Source organism: Sinocyclocheilus anshuiensis, unplaced genomic scaffold (genome assembly GCF_001515605.1).
Source record: "Sinocyclocheilus anshuiensis isolate Anshui unplaced genomic scaffold, SAMN03320099.WGS_v1.1 scaffold1385, whole genome shotgun sequence".
Classification (NCBI taxonomy): domain Eukaryota; kingdom Metazoa; phylum Chordata; class Actinopteri; order Cypriniformes; family Cyprinidae; genus Sinocyclocheilus; species Sinocyclocheilus anshuiensis.
In genome coordinates, this window is record NW_015548256.1 from 66,521 (window position 1) to 74,653 (window position 8,133).

Below are 8,133 nucleotides of genomic sequence, written 5' to 3' on the forward strand. Positions count from 1 at the left end.
GGTGTGTGTGCACTTTGGATGGGATAAATGCAGAGCACTAATTCCTAGTATGGGTCACGTCATTTTCACTTTTTTTTTCACTTTATAATGGTGACTTAAAAATTGTGATTTTCTTCTTTGGTGATTCTGCATGTTAACATCAGGTGTCTTTAATAATGGTCAATCATCACTCAATGAATCTATTGATTACCTCATTAACTTTAACACTGCTTCAGTGTTACTTTTAACACTCTGTAGTGTGGACACATATAGACACCCAGCAGTGTTAATTTAACACCGGGGGATTTTGATAGGCAACCTCTATATGGGTTCTGAATGGGGAAACACAAATAAATAATAATTTATAAGTCACCATTATAATGGTCAGTGTTTACTTTAGTTGGGCTCTTGACCCAATAACAAATTTTATTTGGCTGCTACAACTGAATTATAACAACCATACTTTTGCAAAGAGCAAAAGTCATTAGGTGGTAATGATTATGTTCTAGCATAATCATTATTCGACCTGAATCACTGAACTCATTTGGAGTCTAATCTCTGAGTTAAATATATTGTATTGATTGCAACAGCCTTGTGATTCCACAGGGAAAAACTTGAGTTTTTTTTCTATACATTTTGAAAAGATTTCTTACAAGCTGATCTGATCCAAAAAATAAAAAATCTTCAAAACTATTATTTCTTTCAGGCACACACAGACATCAAGAATCAGCGTATGAATCTCAACAACTGTGACAAACAGCATATTCAGATAAACAGATCAACTCTGAACATCACAAAACAAGCTACTAAACAGTCACACAAAAACAGCAAAAATAAAAGAAAATAGTAAGAATTAAAGAAATTACAAAGACAATTCTGCTCATAATTTATTAATGCCGCAATGCATGATGGGAGCCATGGATGAGTTTTGATTGGCTACAACATGCTTTTTTGATGGTCACCATTGTTGTGATTCTCACGCTGATTCTTGATGTCTGAGTGTCTAAACTAAAGGCTTTTTTTTTAAGTTTTTGATCAAAATAAGCTTTAAAAACATTTGTCAGGTTATACTGAAAATGCCAGCTCTTATATTGTTCGCAGTGTAGCCATGGATGAGTTTTGATTGGCTACAGCATGCTTTTTTTGATTGGCACCATTGTAGTGATTCTCACGCTGATTCTTGATGTCTGTGTGTCTAAGTTAAAATCTTAAAATCGTCGACCAAAATAAGTTTTATGAACATCTGTTTGATTATATTGAAAATGTCAGATCTTTTGTTGTTTACAGTGTTGATGTAACCAACATAGAAAATCTAACGCAGTTATTCAGGTCGATACATGATGATTATGTCAAAACACAATAATAACCGCCTGATGATTTTTGCTCTTTGGTTAATTTGACACTGCTTCAGTGTTACTTTTAACAATCTGTAGTGTGGGCACATAGACACCGAGCAGTGTTAATTTGACACTGGGGATTTTGCTGTGTAATGCATGCTATTTTTTTATTTAGTACTGTCCTGAATAAGCAATTTTGTTTCACATAATTATCTCATAAACTCTAACACTGTTTCAGTGTTATTTTAACACTTTTTTAGAGTGGGACTATATATGCTCCGAGCAGCGTTAATTTAACACTCAGGATTTTACTGTGTATATATATACATTAAAACCTATACATTAAATCACATCATAATAAAACATTGCAGATAAATTATGATATATTAGCAAATTAAGACACATAATTTCTCCTCCAAGGCTGTCTCAGGTGAATCAGAAGTCGGCTGCACGCCGTGCGTTTCCCTGAAAATAACTGCACACCTCAGAACGTTCGTCAGCCAATCAGATTCAAGTATTCAACGGCCTCGTAGTATTAGCTAATTTACGTAGAAGTTGCTAAGTACCAGTTCAAGTTGGTTAAACGTAGAAACGAAAGTTCACCTGCTGGCTTAAAAATGTGAGTAAACTCAATTTAAAGATATTCTTTGTTTCAACTTGAAAAGCTGTGTTTTACAAGTTATTTTACTAATGATAAGGGGAAGTCGTGGCCTAATGGTTAGAGAGTCGGACTCATAACCCAAAGTTTGCGGGTTTGAGTCTCGTACCGGCAGGGATTGTAGGTGGGGGGAGTGAATGTACAGCGCTCTCTCCCACCTAATTCCGAGTATGGGTCACCATACTTGGCCACATATCACTTGTCACGTCACTCACTAATGATCTTTTGTTGTTTCAAAACGTACAAATTAACACTGCTGGGTGTCTATATGTGTCCACACTACAGAGTGTTAAAAGTAACACTGAAGAAGTGTTAAAGTTAATGACATGATTTAGGTAATTTTTAATTGATGATAGACATTATTGAAGACACCTGATGTTAACAAGCAGAATCACCAAAGAAGAAAATCACAATTTTTAAGTCACTATTACAATGGTCAGTGTTTACTTTAGTTGGGCTCTTGACCCTTGACTTTTTAATATTACATTTTGTTTGCTTGCTATAGCTGAATTATAACAGCCAGACTTTTGCAAGGATTATGTTCTAACATAACATGGCCAGAACATAATCATCACCACCTGATGATTTTTGCTCTTTGCAAAAGTCTTGCTGTTATAATTCAGTTATAGCAACCAAATATAATGTGATATTAAAAAGTCAAGGGTCAAGAACCCAGTGGTGGATGAAGTACACAAATCAAGTACTTGAGTAAAAGTACAGATACGTATAATAAAATATTACTGGTATCATGGTAACAGCTCAAAACGCTGTCAGATCTGTCCTCCTGCTAGTTTGCTGTGCTGTCCTCTGCTCCTGTATAGGTGAGTGTCTCTGATCTTGGCTCAATGCCCCATCTGTGCCTGAGCGAAATCTCATGAAACCTGTCAAGAACACACCCAGGCAGTGGTGGACGAAGTACACAAATCAAGTACTTGAGTAAAAGTACAGATCCGTAAAATAAAATAAAGGAAATAATGAATATAATAAGGAAAATATAATTAGATTTCATAATGATTTTTTTCTTCTTAAACCTTGTCTGTGGTGTAAAAACACCCCTGGCCAAATACCCCAGAGGGCATCACTTCCCACTTTGATAATTAAGACTGTTCTTAGCTGTGTCTTTTCTATAAAGAGAGGAGACTATTTGATTATCCACAATTGATATAGAGGTGTCCAAGAAACTGACATCATGGCTTTATTGGCTTTAGAACATTTCCTTGATTTGCACGATGATGATGATGGTCTTCCGACCAAATTTATCATTAAAATGGCTGAATTTTGAGGCTAAAGCCCAGAGCTTGTATATCGACTTTAAATCACGGGGTTATCCTAATAAGTGGCTTGACACTGCACTTGAGAAGGTTTCTAGCTTACAACAACAGGAGCAAGGAAATTTGACTATGAATAAAAGAAACAAGAATTTTTCATGTATGTTTAAATCCACATACAGTCCACTGAGTAATGATATTAAAACTATTATCAAGAGTCATTGGCACATTATCCAAAGTGATCCCCAGTTATTGAATGTATTTAGTGATCAACCACTCTTTGTCTCTTCCAGGAGCTCTAATTTGAGGGATAAGCTTGTTTATGCTGACACCTACATCTCTTCTCCGGCTACTATTGTCGATGCCCAGGGTAATTTTCCATGTCACCACTGTACTTCCTGTACTAAGTATGTTAAATGTAAATCAATTACACATCCTCGTACACTAAAATCCTATAAGATTAGACAATTGATCACTTGTAAGAGTACATATGTTATTTACATTATCATCTGTCCATGTTTACAACTATATGTTGGCAAAACTATACGTGCATTACGCACAAGAATGATTGAACACACAAGTGCCATTAGGAGACAGGATGATACATCTTCAATTTCTCATCACTTTAAGTCTGCCAACCACTCTTTGTCTGACATGAAGTTCCTGGGCATCGAGAGGATTCTACCTCATAGAAGAGGCGGAGATAGAGATAAGAAGTTGTCGCAAAGGAAGGCTTTCTGGATCTTTGAACTTAAATCTTTATTTCCTGAGGGTATGAATGAAGAACTAGAAAAATTGGTATTGTCGTTACTGCTTTACCTTCTCTCTCTCCTGCTGTGTTTGTTGTATTTGTAATGTTTGGTCCTTCTTTGAAGTTGTATACTTGTAAATTTCTGCTATATATGTGAATGATCAAACTTTCTTGGAATTCTGCTTGTGATTAATTGAGGTTTACCTGAGATAATTGAATTCAGCTGATTGTCTTTAATTGTTGACCTACTTAAAAAGGGTGACTGTTGTTTGTTAAGTGAGCACTGAAGATAGAAATGTGCTGAAACGTTTGCTTGCTTGTTCGTGTCCATTTTTTTAATTCACATGCACTTTGCACATTTGCACAATGCAATTTATAAAAATTTAAAATATGTTTTTGTAGACTTTTTAGTCTTGAGTGGATCAGTGTGCGGTTAGCCACCCTCTTGCTCATTTTCAAATATCCTACACAAAAGGGCTTTTCACACTTGAAAGAGTTAGCCCTGGGTCATTCTAAACCCCAGGTAAGTGGAATGCTGGGTTATCTTGCTTCAAGTTTCACGCTGCTTATATTTTACCCAGAGTTTAAAGTTAATCCTGAGTATTCATAAGCTGCCGTTTCACACTGCACATTCCTAAACCCCAGGTTAAAGTCCTTATTTGCATATTTGTGGTGTCAGTGTCACTGATTGGATGAACGCAGCATGTTTTCATAATAGTTCTAGCGTTGCACATTCACATTTATTGCCGACTGCATGATCAAGTTCTCCAGAATGGATGTTTTGGACTATAAAGGTAAGAATTAAATGGTTTCTTCTTCACTACAAATGCTAAAAAGAGTGTTTATAAATATCTACAAAGATATAAGTGTCATTTCATGACATGGTCTATATGTAGCCACGATTTAGCTCTAAATTGGACGGACTACATGTAGTCTGCTTTTAGCCCACCTGGCGAAATCGAGGCAATCTGTGGTCTAATTTTAACGGCTTGGCTATAGCCCTATACCAGTAACCAGACCAGCGATGAGCATAGCCAAAATAGCCTTAAAATTGTTTACATGCAATTTTCACCTACGCAGCTTCTTATCAAATGCAAGTAAACTTTTGAAACATTTAAATTAGTAGTATTTTATATTTTATTTAATAATTTTACAGCATTATTAAATATAGCATTATTTATTAAACCAAAAATAATGCTAATTTAAATGTTTCAAAAGTTTACTTGCATTTGATAATATGATTTCATGCATCCCACAAGCTGTTAAATGTTACATTCATACACATTATATGATATTATTGATATTCGGCTGTCTTTCATTTATTAAATAAAATATAAAATAATGCTAATTTAAATGTTTCAAAAGTTTACTTGCATTTGATAATATGATTTCATGCATCCCACAAGCTGTAAATGTTACATTCATACACATTATATGATATTATTGATATTCGGTTGTCTTTCATTTTATAAATAAAAATGCAATTACAATTCGCAACCGCTAGATGACAATTGTAGCCCTACTGAGACATGACTGGCAACGTGAGACATGAGAGATCAGTGTTTTGTTTTGAATTTTGTTTTTACACGAGAGAGCACTAAGTTTACTTGTCGGAGAGCAGCGGACAAACAACAAACGATAAAGGACATTCCTACTTGGTCTTGTAAGTATCTGTGTTTTCGTTTTGACGTGTTCATTATTTATCTATATTATTTCTTATTATTATCAATTATAAAAAGTTTACAGCAGTATTAAAATAGTGCAAATAGCTCAGATGTGCAATGCAGCATTAAAACGGATTAATTGCAAAATTGAATAGAGTAAAAGTTTTATCATTTGTACGTTTTTACAAACTCAAACGATTTTAAAACAGCGCAAGAAGAGGCGAAAGAGCAAACAACAGAACAAACACAGCTTTGACAAAAATGAATCAATATTAATTTATACAGTGAACACACACACAGTGCAGTGTCCAGAATTGGACAAACTGAGGAGGAGTTTCAACATCTGGAAAAGCAGTTTTCAAATTGAAAAGATCCGGGCAGCAATGGTAAAAAACAAACAAACAAACCGTGACCGGAAGCCCTTTGGTGCGGTTACCGAAGCTGACAAGGAGTTGTTCCGACCGCCTATAAGGGGCGGAACGCTCAATATAGATTCTCAGAGCTCTGACGGGGCAGAGCAGAGATAACTCTCTGTCCTCTTCAGAGGGAGGAAGCGGAGAACGGAGTGGAGAGCACCTTAGGTATGCAACCGTGCCTTGGTTTCAGGACGACTTTAGTGTCGTTAGGCCCGAATTCCAGGCAGGCAGGGCTGATGCCATATTGTCCCGTTTGCTTGAGAGAGGAGATCCCGTCTCAGCGGAACGGGTCAAGGGGCCGCTATCAACAGCTGAGCTAGCTCTGATAGCCACAGCTGGTTCATCCAAAGGGGGGCCACCAGGAGAACCTTGTGTTTTTGTTCCTTTACTCGCCTGATTACCTGTGGGATCAGGGCGGTCGGGGGAAAAGCATAAAGAAGGAGGATGGGCCAATCGTGGGCCAATGCGTCCCTGGTCTTTGAAAAATAAATTGGGCAGTGAGAGTTGTCTTCTGAGGCGAAGAGGTCCACCTCGGCCTCGCCGAAGATCTCCCAGATCCTCTGAACTGCCTGCGGATGGAGCGTCCACTCCCCTGAGGTGACATTGCTCCTTGATAACATGTCTGATCCTTGGTTCAATTTGCCCAGTATATGCGCTACTTTCAGCGAGCGCAGGTTGAGTTGAGTCCATTCCAGGAGGCGCTCTGCCAGAGTGAAGAGACGCTTCGAGGAGAGGCCTCCCTGGCGATTTATGTAGGACACCATGGACCTGTTGTCCGATCGGATTAGCACATGATGTCCTTTTAGGACTGGCAGGAATAACTGACAGGCTCGACATATTGCTAGCATTTCCAGGCAGTTGATGTGGAAGCCGGTGACATTGCTCCTTGATAACATGTCTGATCCTTGGTTCAATTTGCCCAGTATATGCGCTACTTTCAGCGAGCGCAGGTTGAGTTGAGTCCATTCCAGGAGGCGCTCTGCCAGAGTGAAGAGACGCTTCGAGGAGAGGCCTCCCTGGCGATTTATGTAGGACACCACGGACCTGTATGGCCAGAGCCCGTTCCGGCGTGACTACAGCTCTCACTTGTTCCCAGGAACGATATTTGCTGGATGGGGAACAACGAGCTCTTGGCAAAATTGACTCTGAGTTCCAGGCACTCCAGGTGGCTGAGGAGGAGGGTCCTGTGTGATATTAATTCTGCCTCTGACTGGGCCAGTCGTCGAGGTAGTTGAGAATGCGGATTCCCATCTGTCTCAGAGGGGAGAGAGCCACGTCCATGCACTTCGTAAAAGTGCGGGGGGCCAGGGACAGTCCAAAGGGAAGGACTTGCTCTAAGCTGAGGTGGGAACCATGCAGCTGAATGGCAGAGTATTCGAGCGAATTTCAGTGAATAACCTCGTTTTATTATCTTATTATCAACACCCAGATTGGCACTTCAGGGATAGCCCGACAGGCCTCGGCCCGTGTGACAAGGGGGTGGATTAAATTGAGAGGCTGGTCGCCGTATGGGGACGCCACACTCAGAAGAGGAAATTTGCTTTCCCAGAAAATGCTTTCAAAAAATGCTTCACTCGACTTAATGCTCTCATAGCAGAGCAGTCAGCCCCCGTGCGCGCAGCCTCAGCGTGGGCGTGGCGCAGACGCGTTCAATTTGAAGCTGTCAGTGATAATAATCATTAGTGACAGCCAGTATGGGGACCCCACACTTAGAAGAGGAAATTTGCTTTCCTGAAAATGCCTTCAAAAAATGTTTCGCTAGACTTAATGCTCTCATAGCAGAGCAGTCAGCCCCCGTGCGCGCAGCCTCAGCGTGGGCGTGGCCCAGACGCGTCCAATTTGAAGCTGTCAGTGATAATAATCATTAGTGACAGCATTCTCTTTTAATCCACCTAAAAAAATCAAACCGCTCGTTAGAAGAGGCGTTTTGATGATCTTTATGTGTAAACATTCTGGCAGATCAAAAATGCTGCACGCATTCTCTTAAATCTGCTCATAGCGGATGAGGGGAGGGGAGGGGAGGGGAGGGGAGGGCAGTCTTTATTGAAGAAGGTGAGCCG